Source organism: Crassostrea angulata, chromosome 9 (assembly GCF_025612915.1).
Source record: "Crassostrea angulata isolate pt1a10 chromosome 9, ASM2561291v2, whole genome shotgun sequence".
Lineage (NCBI taxonomy): Eukaryota > Metazoa > Mollusca > Bivalvia > Ostreida > Ostreidae > Magallana > Magallana angulata.
The window spans coordinates 9,614,641-9,629,566 of NC_069119.1; positions in this window are offsets into that span (position 1 = coordinate 9,614,641).

Genomic DNA, 14,926 nt, shown 5'->3' on the forward strand with positions numbered 1-14,926 from the left:
CCCTGCAGTGGATTACTGGTGACTCTCCATCCTGTTATATGACATAAGGTGACCCGAGATCTCCGTATTGATATAACGAATTAATACAATAGTGATAAAAAAAACTTAGGTTACATCTGGTCCCCCTAGGCATATTTCATTTATTCATTGTGTAAAATGACATACGGGGACCCCAGGTCACCCTACAGTGGTTGACCAGTGAGTGACTCTGCATTGTGTAATTGATGTAAGGTGACCTGTGGGCACCCTGCAATGGATAACTGGTGACTCTCCATCCTGTAATATGATATAAGGTGACCCAAGATCTCCGTATTGATATAAAGAATTAATACAACAGTGATAAAAACAAATTAGGTTACCTCTGGTCCCCCCAGGCATATCTCATTTATTCATTGAGTAAAATGACATACGGGGACCCCAGGTCACCCTACAGTGGTTGACCGGTGACTCTGCATTGTGTAAAATGATATAAGGTGACCTGTGGGCACCCTGCAGAGGATTACTGGTGACTCTCCATCCTGTTATATGACTTAAGGTGACCCAAGATCTCCGTATTGATATAACGAATTAATACAACAGTGATAAAAAAAACTTAAGTTACCTCTGGTCCCCCTAGGCATACTTCATTTATTCATTGCATAAAATGAAATACGGGGACCCCAGGTCACCCTACAGTGGTTTACCGGTGACTCTCCATTGTGTAAAATGATATAAGGTGACCTGTGGGCACTCGCAGAGGATTACTGGTGACTCTCCATCCTGTTATATGCCATAAGATGACCCGAGATCTCCGTATTGATATAACGAATTAATACAACAATGATAAAAAAAAAACTTAGGTTACCTTTGGTCCCCCAGGCATATTTCATTTATTCATTGTGTAAAATGACATACGGGGACCCCAGGTCACCCTACAGTGGTTGACCGGTGACTCTCCATTGTGTAAAATGATATAAGGTGACCTGTGGGCACCCTGCAGAGGATTACTGGTGACTCTCCATCCTGTTATATGACATAAGATGACCCGAGATCTCCGTATTGATATAAAGAATTAATACAACAATGTTTAAAAAAAAAACTTAGGTTACCTCTGGTCCCCTTAGGCATATTTCATTTATTCATTGTGTAAAATGACATACGGGGACCCCAGGTCACCCTACAGTGGTTGACCAATGACTCTGCATTGTGTAAAATGATATAAGGTGACTAATGGGCACCCTGCAGTGGATTACTGGTGACTCTCCATCCTGTTATATGACATAAGGTGACCCGAGATCTCCGTATTGATATAACGAATATTGTACAACAATGATAAAAAAAACTAAGGTACCTCTGGTCCCCTAGGCATATTTCATTTATTCGTTGTGTAAAATGACATACGGGGACCCTGGTCACCCTACAGTGGTTGACCGGTGAGTGACTCTGCATTGTGTAAAATGATATAAGGTGACCTGTGGGCACCCTGCAGTGGATAACTGGTGACTCTCCATCCTGTAATATGACATAAGATGACCCAAGATCTCCGTATTGATATAAAGAATTAATACAACAATGATAAAAAAAAACTTAGGTTACCTCTGGTCCCCTTAGGCATATTTCATTTATTCATTGTGTAAAATGACATTCGGGGACCCCAGGTCACCCTACAGTGGTTGACCGGTGACTACATGTATGCATTGTGTTAAATGATATAAGGTGACCTGTGGGCACCCTGCAGTGGATAACTGGTGACTTTCCATCCTGTTATATGACATAAGGTGACCCGAGATCTCCGTATTGATATAAAGAATTAATACAACAGTGATAAAAAAAAAGTTAGGTTACCTCTTCCCCCCCCCAGGCATATTTCAATTAAAGGGGCATGGTCACGAATTTGGTCAAATTCTATTTTTCTATTTTTCCTATTTTTCTTTTTAGAAATGCTTTAGACATGCATTTCCAATGATCAAATGAAATTTGAGAGTCATTCGTGGAGTTGAAAGCAATATACAGAGCTGAGAATTCTTTGTAATGTACACAACGCTCGTGCCCTGTTTTTGTTTACATAGGTTCAATATACGAGTAAAAAAAAATGTAAACCGGATTTATCTTTTAATTTATTTTAAGCATAAACAGTTTCTAACGTTTAACACATTCATTTGAGGTCTAAAATTGGAATTTTTACTTGAACATTTAAAATACAAACAAACGCTTTGTTTACTTTGCAAAGAAGTTCAAATTCTGTAACTTGTTTACAATTCAACAAATTACACTCAAATTTCGGTTGCTTATTAAGAATGCCTTACTGAAGCATTGTAAATATTAAGATAGGAAAGGTGATTTTTGACCAAAATCGTGACCATGCCAATATAATGTAACCTCTGGCTTTGGTAAATCTTCACCTTGTATATTAAAATATTTATTAAATCTGGTCTCAATATTGACTCAAAGAATTACAACATCAATCTAAAACCATTGGTGAAGTCACTTATTCTTTTTTTTACCTCCCTAAAGATAAAAATTATTACGCCATTGATTTCAGACCCACGTTGACCTCTAGTCTCCTTGTGAATGTAATTTGATATTTAGCCTTCTTACAGTGATCGACTTTTGGTAAAAATCCATCTTCAAAACTACATTAAGGTGACCTTTGGTCTCTCTATAGATTCACAATTTATTACTTCATTGATCTAGGACCTAAGATGGCCTCTGGTGTAATTTTGAATAGTTTACTTAAAGTGACCCATACTCTTTAGACTTACAAAATTATTTTATTTGTTAAAGACCTAAGGTTACCTCTGGTCTCCTAATGGATATTCCACTTAAGAGGACCTCTTGTCTTCCTACAGTGGCTGAATCATGTTGAAGCTCTCCACCTTGTAAAATCTTGTAAAATGACATAAGATAAACTCTGATCTCCCTATAGGTGAACAACATTTTTATTTGATTGATTTAATACCAAAGGTGACCTCTAGGCTCCTTACAGTGGCTGACTTCTGGTGAATCTCCATCTTCAAAAATGACAAAATGTGATCCCTGGTCTTCTTATAAATTATTAAAATTATAACAACATTGATAACGGCCTATATTGACCTCCGGTCTTCCTTTGGATAATCTATTTAAAGTGACCCCTGGATTCTCTACAGTGGATGCCTTCTGGTGCAGCATCCTTTACACATTTTTTTAAAGACAGAGTTTGGTGGTGAACGTTAAAGCATCAGGTGTACCTTAAATTTTAGAAATTATGTTTTAAGCTATAAACTATATCTTTTTGTAGAATTTTATTATGAAGGAGATCAATATAATATAAAAATGGTCACGATCATCGAACCTCCTTACTATGTGACCTCCGGTCTCCCTAAAGATTAACAAAAAAATATTACTTCAGTGATCTAGGACTAAAGATGAACTCTGGTGTCATTATAAATGGTTCATTTAAGATTAACAAAATTATTTAATTGGTTACCTAAGGTAACCTCTGTTCTACTTATTGATGTTCAAAGTAAGGTGACCACTAGTCTCCCTACAGTTGCTTCTGGTGATTTAATCTCTATCTTCAAAAATGCATAAAGGTCAGACCTCTGGCCTTTATTTGGATATTTCACTTAATGTGATCAATGGTCTCCCTATATAGATTAATAAGGTTATCATTTCATCGATTTAGGACCTTGGGTGACGTTGGGTCTCCTTATTGAAGTTCCACTTAAGGTTAAGGTGGTAGTCTCGTACAGTGGCAAACTTTTATTGATTATCCATCTTCAAATATGGCATTAGGTGAACTTGGTCTTCCAATATATTACCAAAATTATAACAACACTTGATTCAGGACCTAAGGTGATCTCTATTGATATCGTTTTTATAATGATCCCTTGTTTCTCAACAGTGAATGGCTTCTAGTGAATATGTATCCTTAAAAATCTATAAATCTCTAGGCACGTAGCATCGTTTTTGAAAGGGGGGGGCAGAGTCATCCAAAAAATCTTAAAACTCTTGACAAGCAAAAAAAAAGTTCCCCAAAGTCTTCAAAATCCTAATCCGTGGGGCAGCCCCCCCCCCCCCCCCGATGCTACGTGCCTGCATGGACCTCTAATTTCCCTATAGATTAATAGAATTCATAGGTCCTAATATAATGTGACCTCTAGGCATATTATGAATATTTCACTTAAAGTGACACCTGCTCTATTAATTACCGAATTTTTTTTTCTCTCTTCATATTTAGGACCAAAGATAACCTCTGGTCTCAAACGAACATTCCACTTAATTTAACCCCCGGTCTCTCTAAAATGACTGACTTCCAGTAAATATTAATCTTGTAAATTGTCATAAGATGACCAGATGACATCTCCCCATTGATATTACACATTAGGTGACCCCTAGTCCCTACAGTGGATCACTTCTGACGAATCTCAATATTATAACTTTTGTTTCCGTATTGATTAACAAAATGATGACGACATTGTTTTAGGACGTAAGGTGACCTGTGTTTTCCCTATGGATATAGAAAAAAAGAAAGTAGATTTACATTCTTATCTTAACTTGTAAAAGAGTTCCATAAGTGCTCATTAATACACTCATTTTGGAGAATTATTTTCGGGTGACCCAAGGTCCTAGTTGAGCGTACGTTTTATCCTTCTGCTTTCAGATCCGGTTATTAGTCATAACATATATGACGTCAAGCCAGTCGTCCATAAACAACTATACTTGAAGCAATCGTAATTGCCAGTAACGTAGTCTTAATTGTTTGTTATTCTGATAACAGATATTTTAATTTCATCTGCAATAAGTGAGGATGGGTTTTTATCCGGTAAAATTGATTTAATTAAGTTAGAGCAATATGAGGCTGGAAACAAATGAATGAAACGAGAATTACAAACCATGCAGAGGAGGCTGGAAAGTCAACAAATTCACCTTCAGATTCCATTAAAATTTTGACATGATTTCTGTGGCCATAAATAAAAATTTATTACATAAAAAAATATTAATTGAAGAAAAAATTTTGGTTTTACAATTAAATTGAATACTGTAAACCAACTTTTTTTCGCAACGATTTATTTCCCTATTCAGTTCCTATAAGCTGGTTTGCGATGACTAATGATTGCAATCAAGCCTTCTCCAGACCCGTCTTGTTATAAGATTCATAAGACAATGACAGGTTCACGGTGAGAAATAGTGGCGACGACAAGGCGCTCGCGAAACTCGCAAAAAATGTCGCACGCGAATTAAAATTGGTTTACAGTATTTTTCTATATCTTTACAAACGCCTTATTTGCGTTACAAAAACTTTTGAAAACGCGCTATAAGGGCTTTATGATAGATTTGACAACGTTCGACCAAATTCATCACCTCTTAATATGAAAAAAAATGATGCCTTATTACTTATATTTACAGTACACCTTAAAACAACATTTTAAAACCATTATTTTTATCATGAAGCACGCTCTATGTATCACTACGCGGCGCAGTCAATATACATTCATTGCATGATAGTGTGGAAAATTTAAAGATTTATTCCCGAGGGAAATATGATTTTTCTGGGGGAATAAATCTTCATGTTTCCCGAGCATTCATTCGATAAAAGTTTTGTTATATTGAACAATATATGATTACATTAATACGTCGATTTCTAATATTTTTCCGACTTGTCGAAAGCATTTACGTCGTGATTGTTTGGGGTTTTCGTAATTGTCTCTCTTTTCTTTTATAGATTCGAATCAAATATAGTAAAATTGGTTTTTTGTTATGTAAAGATAATTTAAATCATTAAATATTTATGATTTGATCATCTTTGTCAACATCGTACGCTTAAATTAGCTTTTTCGTACATTTTGAATGAAAAATCCCGAGACTTCGGAAGAAGTCAGACACGATATTTATTCCCTGGGAGACACGACGTTTTGTTCGCCTTGTCACTGGACGCTGTAGACCAATTAGATGACGTCTTATATAGAATAATCATATTGAGGTATAAAAATACCGTTTGTCGGTTTTGCTATAAGACACTCCCATTTTGTTTCGCTCATCTTTTATGAAATTATTGAGCTATATGCTTTGAAATTGATTCGTTATGTTATCATAAATAAAGACAATTGAATAGATTAATATTGTAAATATTTCTCCTTTAGAGCTTATGTCCTCCAACTTTTTGATTTAGTTATTGGAGTGGCATATGCTTTAATTAAAATTTTAACGATCCCCAATGTTATCTCTTATCTATCAATTCTAATTTCATATCTTGTTATTCCTGTCTATTGAAGCAAATAATGCATCGTAACACTTTTCGCATATCCGGTCTTTTATATGTTAATGCAGTTCTGGAAGCTGTTATAAATGACATTACGTTTTGGTATCTATCATTTTAAGGGAAGGGTCGAATTGTTGGAGAGAGAAAAAGGTGAATTATGCAAACCGTTGTGTGAGTTACAAAATTTGAGGTCTTAAGATAATTTATTTTAAGCATCCTTAATGAAAATGTTTAACTTCGAGTCAATAGTATTTGCTTTATAAAACATCAAGAAATGTTTCACGTTCGAGTCAATACAAAATAACGAGCATTTGCAACTTCTGTGTACACTTAGTCACACTTGACTATTCAAGTCTTCAGTATTTCAATTTTATTAAGTGCTTGAGCTTTAACACAAAAATATTTAGATATAAAAATTGTTTCAAGGTCTATTTTAGTGATTTTATATTAAAACAGCTCTATTTATTTCCAAAGTAACGTTCTAAATTGTATAACGCAAGTTCACGATGACCGCATAATACAATGTAACATCATCGATTAGAATTTTAAAAAAATCATGTTATTCAAGTCGTTGTCTGAAAAGTTTTATAATCTAAATCAAACCGTATGAGATAAATATGCACTACAGTGTTATTCTATATTTGCTTTATCCAATTCTTTGAAATTGTTATATCCGCTCGACATAAATATAAAATTGCAGAATATAAATATCCTCTACATATACAATTCATAAAAACCAACTCATTCATTTACATTTAAATATTCAGTAAATACAAAAATATTAATCTGAAGAAAAATATATTGAAGAAAAAAAAACTCTTATTAGAATAATCCCAAGATTACGGAAGATCCAGGGTAATTGTTGCGTTGCTGATAATCTATCTGATAATTTATAGTGACTAAGTACACGTAAGCCCATGGAAATTAGTTAAATTAGCTTTGAACCGCCTCTTCAAGCAGTTCTGCACAAGAAAGTTTCTCTTCTCAAGGTACTTATTATGTAATCTCCCAGGAAAGCTCTGGACATTTCCGTACTTTTTTGTCTCTGTAATTGAAAATCTGAATGAAGAAAACTTGTCTCGCAGGATAGGTTGTTTTTATTCACTTTTACTCTACTTGCTTTCCACGAATATATAATCATACGACTTGATCTGAGGGAGACAAAAAAACATGTCATTTTGGTGTCTTTGCCGACGTATTCCTTTAATAATAAATGCATTTTCCCCTTTCATTTTTAATTAATTATATTGTGTTTGTGCATTAAATATATGCATTGTAAATCACCTCAAGTATGCACGACAAAATATTTTTTTTATCGTTGGGTGATATGTTTAAATGATTTTGACGAATAAAATAAGCCTTTTAATATCGAAAAAAAAAACTGTTTCTTCATAAATCAATTCATAAATCAATAAAATACAGACTGTAATCATTATTATAATATATCAAGGTCGAAATAATAAAATCTGTCAATATCATTGCTTTTGTTATATAATTGTCAACAGAATATAATGATTATTAAAGTAAAAAACGATGGCAATGAGCCTCATCTTATGAAAGGGAGTGGGACACGAACAGTATAAAAACCGGATCATGTATCTCTTTGCAGCATTGGAACCCTTGGTATCAATATGAGTAAGTACAATCTATAAATTTTACCATTTCTTAAGACTTTATATCTTTTACGTTGTTGATTCTCAAATAATATTCTTATGTGATGGAGATTTTGACCTTAAATCATAAAGTATATAACATCCTTCAATAGTTTTTTTTTTTTAATTTAAGAAATAATGAAGCCCTAAAATAAATATATGGATGTGCATCGTTAAATTGCTTTTAATTTTTTTAATCACTATCTACAGCTTTATTATAAGCTAATTAAATCCTTTTTAATAGTATCGTGTCGTAATGTTTTCTCAATAGTCTTGTGTTTCCGAAAATCGATTTTCGTTACGTGAATTTATTCCAAAATGACTTCTTTTTCCAAATTACCTGCGACACCAGATATATAAAACCTTTAGTCTTTATACATATATGCATCAAAACTATACTGCGTGAAAGGGTTAAAGCCACACAATTACTCAGGTGAATTTTAAAAATTCCTCTATTTTACTAATACTTTAATTAAAGTCCCTAAAATTGCCAAAAACCTATTTATAATATCAGAGTATCTAAAATGTACTTATTGTCCGGTCAAATAAAAACTTCTGATGACGTATTTACTTGCTAAAATAATCACATAGACTAGCTTTGTAAAGTTTTTTAGTTAGTTTCGAACCCTAAGAGCTCTATAAAATAAGCTTTCTTATAAATAAAATCATTTATATCAATAACCATAAATTGACGGTATTGTAATAAATATTAAGTATAAATAAGTAAAGAATTAATAATTGGGAAATTTAAATAATTATGGCATTTAAGTTGAAATAAAATCTTAAAAAACAATTGAAAATATTATAGAACATATCTGAATGCTACGTAAAATATTTTGAAAAAAAATGTTGATGAATTATACTTTCAGAAACATATCACTCCCGTTTTCATCGGTTGAATGCGACATCCACTTTTTTTATAACTAGAAAGTCAATATGATGACGACTAACTTTGATTTTGTATCGGCAATGTTCGATGCATTGTCGTAGGTTAAAGCTGTTACAGTTCCAAAGTGTTGACTGGCGAGACAATCATCAGGGGGTAGAGTTAAATGTTAGACTATCGGAAACCCATGACACCGGGAAATGAATTATATGTGGTCCTACGTATTACTGCTTCATCGAATTAAAAAGAGTGTTATCAAATCAAAAACTAATGCTGAGATTTGTCATCAAACCTTGTACAGATGAAATTCTCATAATAAGGCCAACTGATTGTTGGCTAATACACATGAATACATGTTTTGTTATCCGTAAAACAAAAACGATATTTATTTCATTTATTTTGACTTTTTAAATCCTTTCATTGTTATTGTTTTTTAAGGGGTTTTTTCATGTTATTTTTTGCATTGTAGAACTTCGTTGAAACATGAATTGTTGATTTTAGTGAGCTTTTCTTATTTTTCATAGATACAACTACTATGACAAAGTGTTTGCTTATCTGTACCATTACCTTGTGCTTAACGGTGTTGTCGTTAGCAACACAATCCCCCGACAGAAATAGTCCAGAAGAAACCAAACATGAAAGGTCTGTATCAAAAGTACATGGTATGAAATATTTAAAATCGAATGTAGAGGTTTCGCTATTTGTTCATGAAATGAACGGTTTAAACGTCTGATTAATTAAGAAAAAATAATGTTGATTATCGACAAATAAAAAAGATCATCTTGCGGTATAGAACAAAATGTGTTTCTTAAAATTAATATAGATATATTTATTTCCAAGTGCCTGACCAACTGAAAAAGATAGTTTATATAAAAACATTGTAGACTGCATATTAAACCTTTAAACAAAATTAAAGTGACATAAAATAATAAAAAAATATATCGTCATACGCTAAAAAACACATTGTTTTATTTTTTCCATTTTTCCTAAAATTTTTCCATTGAAATAAATCCGTTATTATTATTTTTTTTTGGGGGGGGGGTGATCATGCCCACTTGCAATTACTTATACTCAAACAATGGAATTGAATATAAGTTTGTTTCTTTTTTTATCTGTTGGACAGGAGGGAGCCACGGGGCGTCCTTGGTGATCTGGATTTTGACATGCTTAAAGGAAAGAACCGAAATCGCCAAGTGGGGCATGGACTAAATATTTCTCATTAGTAAGAGACATTTTGTAAACTTTGGAATATCATACATTTATTGTATAATCATGGTGAGGAAAATATGACGATTTATTCCCCAAGGGAACATCATATTCTCTTATGGCAACGCCTGAGGGAAACATGATTTTTGGCAAATATTCCAATATTTCCCGAAGGTCTATGCAATGATTGTTTATTATGCAGAATATCAGGTGATAATATGCTTGCATTCGTTGGATTCTTATCCTTATGAAAATTATGTAAAGCAAAACGTAGTGGGTGTATACTGGTTACTTACAATGTTAGATTTCTGATATGAAAAAGACAATCGGTTGTTGATGTAATACGATAAAAAAAAACCGCTCATCCTCGGGATTTTTCTTACGCATGAATTGTTAATTCTTTTGGCTTCAAAATGGGTCAGATATGAAGCGAAGTGTGACGATGACAGGTAAATTTGTAGTTTTAATGCCAGGACACGTGATTGTTTAGAACAAGTCATATAACGCATTATACATGGAAAATTATCTTAATGAGGTATAGTAAAAAATATTTCGCAAAAGGTCAGGACACAAAACGTTGATTCCGTAAATCCCTCTCATCGAACAGTGTTTTTCTTCTACAAATACAAACATACATTTAATGGATGTACAATTACATGTATATAAATTTTCATCAAAAATAGATCGTCGTTTATTTTCTTAAGGACCGTTTATCAAAATCAACTATATCAAATGACCCCAGTGTCTTCCATATTACATAATTCCATATGCACTTTATTGAATATGTGTTAAATAATTTTTGCTGTTTTTTTTTAACTTCAAGTACTTATCCTGTGTATAAACTTTCTGTATTTTCTTTTCAGTGGAAAATGATACTCTGCAAAAAAGAAACCGTTTACCGTAAGGTGTTTTTAATTTGTTCCATTTTTTAATTTAATGTTTCACATTGAAAATAAATGGTTTATAATACTATAGGGACTTTGAACAGATTGGTCAGATGGCTGCTTTTTTCAAACATCTTTAAATAAGAACAGAAAATCAATACAGAGAAGAAAAAGAAAACAATATTAACAGAAACCCAACGAAAACCACCAGTTTTGTTGAATATATGTGTTACGTTTTCATCAGTTTGATAATAAACTAGTACAATTTTATTTGAATTTCATACACAATAAATTTTAGCGACAAGAATGCTTTCAATTTGAATATAGTGTCTGTTTGCATGTTTTATATCATTACTGCATCATAATTCAAAACTGTTTTATCAACAGTTTGTTTTCTAACTATTGACGACTAACGGAATGAATAGTTTCTTTGACCTTTGACACATATTCTTTATCAGTTGAAAGACTATTATTAAATTTCCAAAAACTACGTCCTCTCTTAAAGAGATAAAAAATAATTTTAGGTAAAACGATAGAGTGGTCTGACCTGTACCCTGGCTTAATTATATAAATCTCAACTAAATTGGAAAAACTATTAGAAACCAGAAAATAATCAAGACGACCTTGCTTTAATGGGTTTTTTTACCCCTTGTATAAGCATTTTTATCTGGATGCAAAACTCTATAGTGATCAAGAAATTGTAAATCCTCCATGACTTCTAAAACTTTACAACGAGCCTAAGGGTTATTTTTATTACAATAATTATGGGAATATTAATCCCATAATGGATGAAACACTAAATTAAAATCACCACATAATATATGATATTCATTGTCAAGTTCTAAAAATATATCTCTAATATTTCCTTGAAATTGGAGATAATCTCAATTTGAGCCATAAATGTTTATACGGGTTACCCTGTTATCTTCAATTGACAAATCTAATGCAATTAAATTACCCCCTGTCCTTTTTTTCACCATGGATTTTAAGCTTAAAATTGATGTTAAAAAGAATACATACACTCCTTGAATTTGAAATGTAAGAATTAAAACAGCATTAATATCCCCACTGAGATTCAATGAATGGTTCATTATCAGGGATAAAATTTTTATCTTGAAAACAAATTATTGAATATTGTTTTTATTTGTAATCATTAATGACATCTTTACGTTTACTAAGAGCTGCAAACCCCTGACAGTTCACCGTATCTATTGTTATATTACCTTGTTATGGCATCTGAAAAATAATGTGAAAAGCAATATAGAATGACAGAGAAAAGAATGGTTTAGAAAGTTTTGTAAATCCGTGGCAGTTCACCAAAGCTACACGTATTAAGATACTGTCAGTCGATGGCATAAACTTGTGAACATGAACACAAAAACATCAAAAAATAAAACAAAGTAATAATAAACCAATGGATAGTTTCCTATAAGCAAGCAACCATTTACCAGCCCATGGTTAAGCCCAAACACACACGCACCTGATCTTACATTCACACAGTCATTCATTGTTTTAGAGTATTTTGACTCAAACCACTACCAGTCACAAAGTCAGGATATTTCGATTCTCAATCCCGATCAATATAGGACACCCCACACCTTAAAATTTTTAACTTCCTTCCGACAGTTTCTAATATGTCAAACTTATGACGAACCCCTTTCTGGTACAGTACGAAGATTTTTTCATTGTAGTGCCACGCATTTTGGATTCGATCGTCATTTTTCAATTCGCGCAGAAGTTCGGAATTTATTTGCATGATATGGACAAACATGAGAAATCTTTTCTTCACCTCTTCCTTTGACTTATTCTTAATGATCTTCATCTTTACTTCCCAGTTCATATTTTTAGCGATGTCTGGCCTCGTTTTTCCTAGTGCATCTGGGATTTTAAATATCGCCAGTACATCCGAGGAGTCGATAGTCACGCCCGCCGCCATAATAGAACACAGATCCTCCCGTAGGTTTTCCTGCCCTCAAATTTAATGATATTCTTTTGGTAGTACTGTTGATTGTTATTAGCAAGTGTAAGGGTAGTTTCCGTCATGGCCTGGTACCGCTTTAAAGTGTCCATCAGTGTTCTCAATTCTTGTAGCTGGTCAAGTAATTTCTCTCGCAAAGCCGTTAAATCCATGTTCACACCATGTGCTATATCTTTTTATGCGATTCGTATTTTTTTGTCTTGCTGTCAATCTTGTTTTCGAATTCAATTTTGTCCAGAACCGTTACGCTTTCTGTGAGTTCTTGTGTTAAGGTTGCCTTTACTTCCTCAAAAATTTCTTTCTTAATCTCGCTCTTTATTATTCTGTTTGCAATTCACCAATGTTAAAGGCTACTGGACACCGTACTGTGTGTAGATAACTCGAGCAGTCTTACGTGCAAAGAGTTCTCCTCAGTGAGGAAACGTGCTGTCGAATTTTTTAAAGGTTAGAAAATAATAGTTGTGGTTTGAATTTTCAAAAACTCAATTATATTTTTGTTAAACTTGGACATACCTAAAACAAAATGAAAAGGAAAAAAAAATTTATTTGAGTACATACATAAACCTGTCAAGTTGCCTAAAATAAGCTAATATTTGTCGTTAATAGAAAGCAAAGACAGATTAAAAACCAAGCTCAAGTATGGTTGATGTTTCAGAATGTGTGCACTTAAATTGTTGTAAACAAACATTAATATATTTATTCATCTTAATCGAAATGGTTGCCTTCAAAGAGCTTGACAGAAACGCACATAGTAAACTCCATCTGGACAAAATTGTTGACATGGATCCACACAGTCAATCCCATTCGATACGAAAATGCTAACAGGAACGAACATAGTGAACCACATTTTGACGAAAATGTTGCCATCTTTGGTTTTGGAGATTCGTTGGAATATGTCAGTGGAATTTCTTTAAAGATTCAAGACCAAATTGCATTTACATGTAAATAAACTATAGAAAGTATAGATTTTTGTTTTAAATGTCTGAAAAACTAATTTTCAGCTTTGTTAAAGACATATATTTCAGAGTACGTAAAAAATGTATGTTTCAGGTTCGGAATATTTTGATAATTCATATGAATTATGTTTTTCTTCATGTCATGTTCCGTTCCTGTTTACAAACATGTGTTTTAATACTTGTCAGATAAAATGAAAAAGGAAACTATGAACAGTTCAGGATCAATACAAGTACTTGAGGCAGTCGTCACGGTTGACTTTCTATTAAAAGAACATGGTACTGTATAACACAATCAGCTTAAATTTGCTAGTAATTTATCTAGTATACTCTGTCCCAAGATTCTGCTTCCACGTTTTGCATAATATATCGATAATAATAGATACCTTTGCAACCAAACTAAATCCATTCAATGGAATGAAAATATCACAGATTATCTCTTTCGAAACTTCCGTTTTGAAACAGAACCAAAAACTAGAATGTCTACGGGGATTTTGCATTGCAAAAGACATGAACGTACCCGGGATGATAACGTTAAAAAATTGTCCGAGGTGTCCCGAGTACTCCAGAATGGAGAAAAGACGTAAACACTTTCCATATTGATTCTCCGTAAGATGTTTGGTTTTTGTGTTTGTTTGTACCTGTGAAATTCTCCGGAAACAAACAGATGATGTATCGATGAATTTATCGATTTTAATTGCTCTTTATTGATAGGTATATATATTTATATTAAAAGTTTTTGAAAAGTTATGGAAGCAATAACTTGGGACAGACTGGGGTATAAGCATACTGGTTCACTTTTCAATGTATTTTTAAATTTAATCTAGAGCAGTTTCTGCTTAACGTGTAGAAAACGAGAACGCGATGTATCTATAAACTTTTAATTAATAATATAATTCTAATTGAATTCAATTTTAAAATCCCTTTATATCGTTTGAAGGCAAGAGGCTAAAGTAAAGTTCTTATACTTTTCTTTTATTTTTTACAACTTGGTGTAATGCAGTTGATTGATCGGCTTCGAGACAAGGACATGTGTTATCCTGTTTATTGTTGCTATATTCGAAGCTCTGGGGTATGTTTTTATTTATCTATTTTAAATATGAAAACGTCATATTTTTTCATTCAAAAACATAAGTACATGTAATAG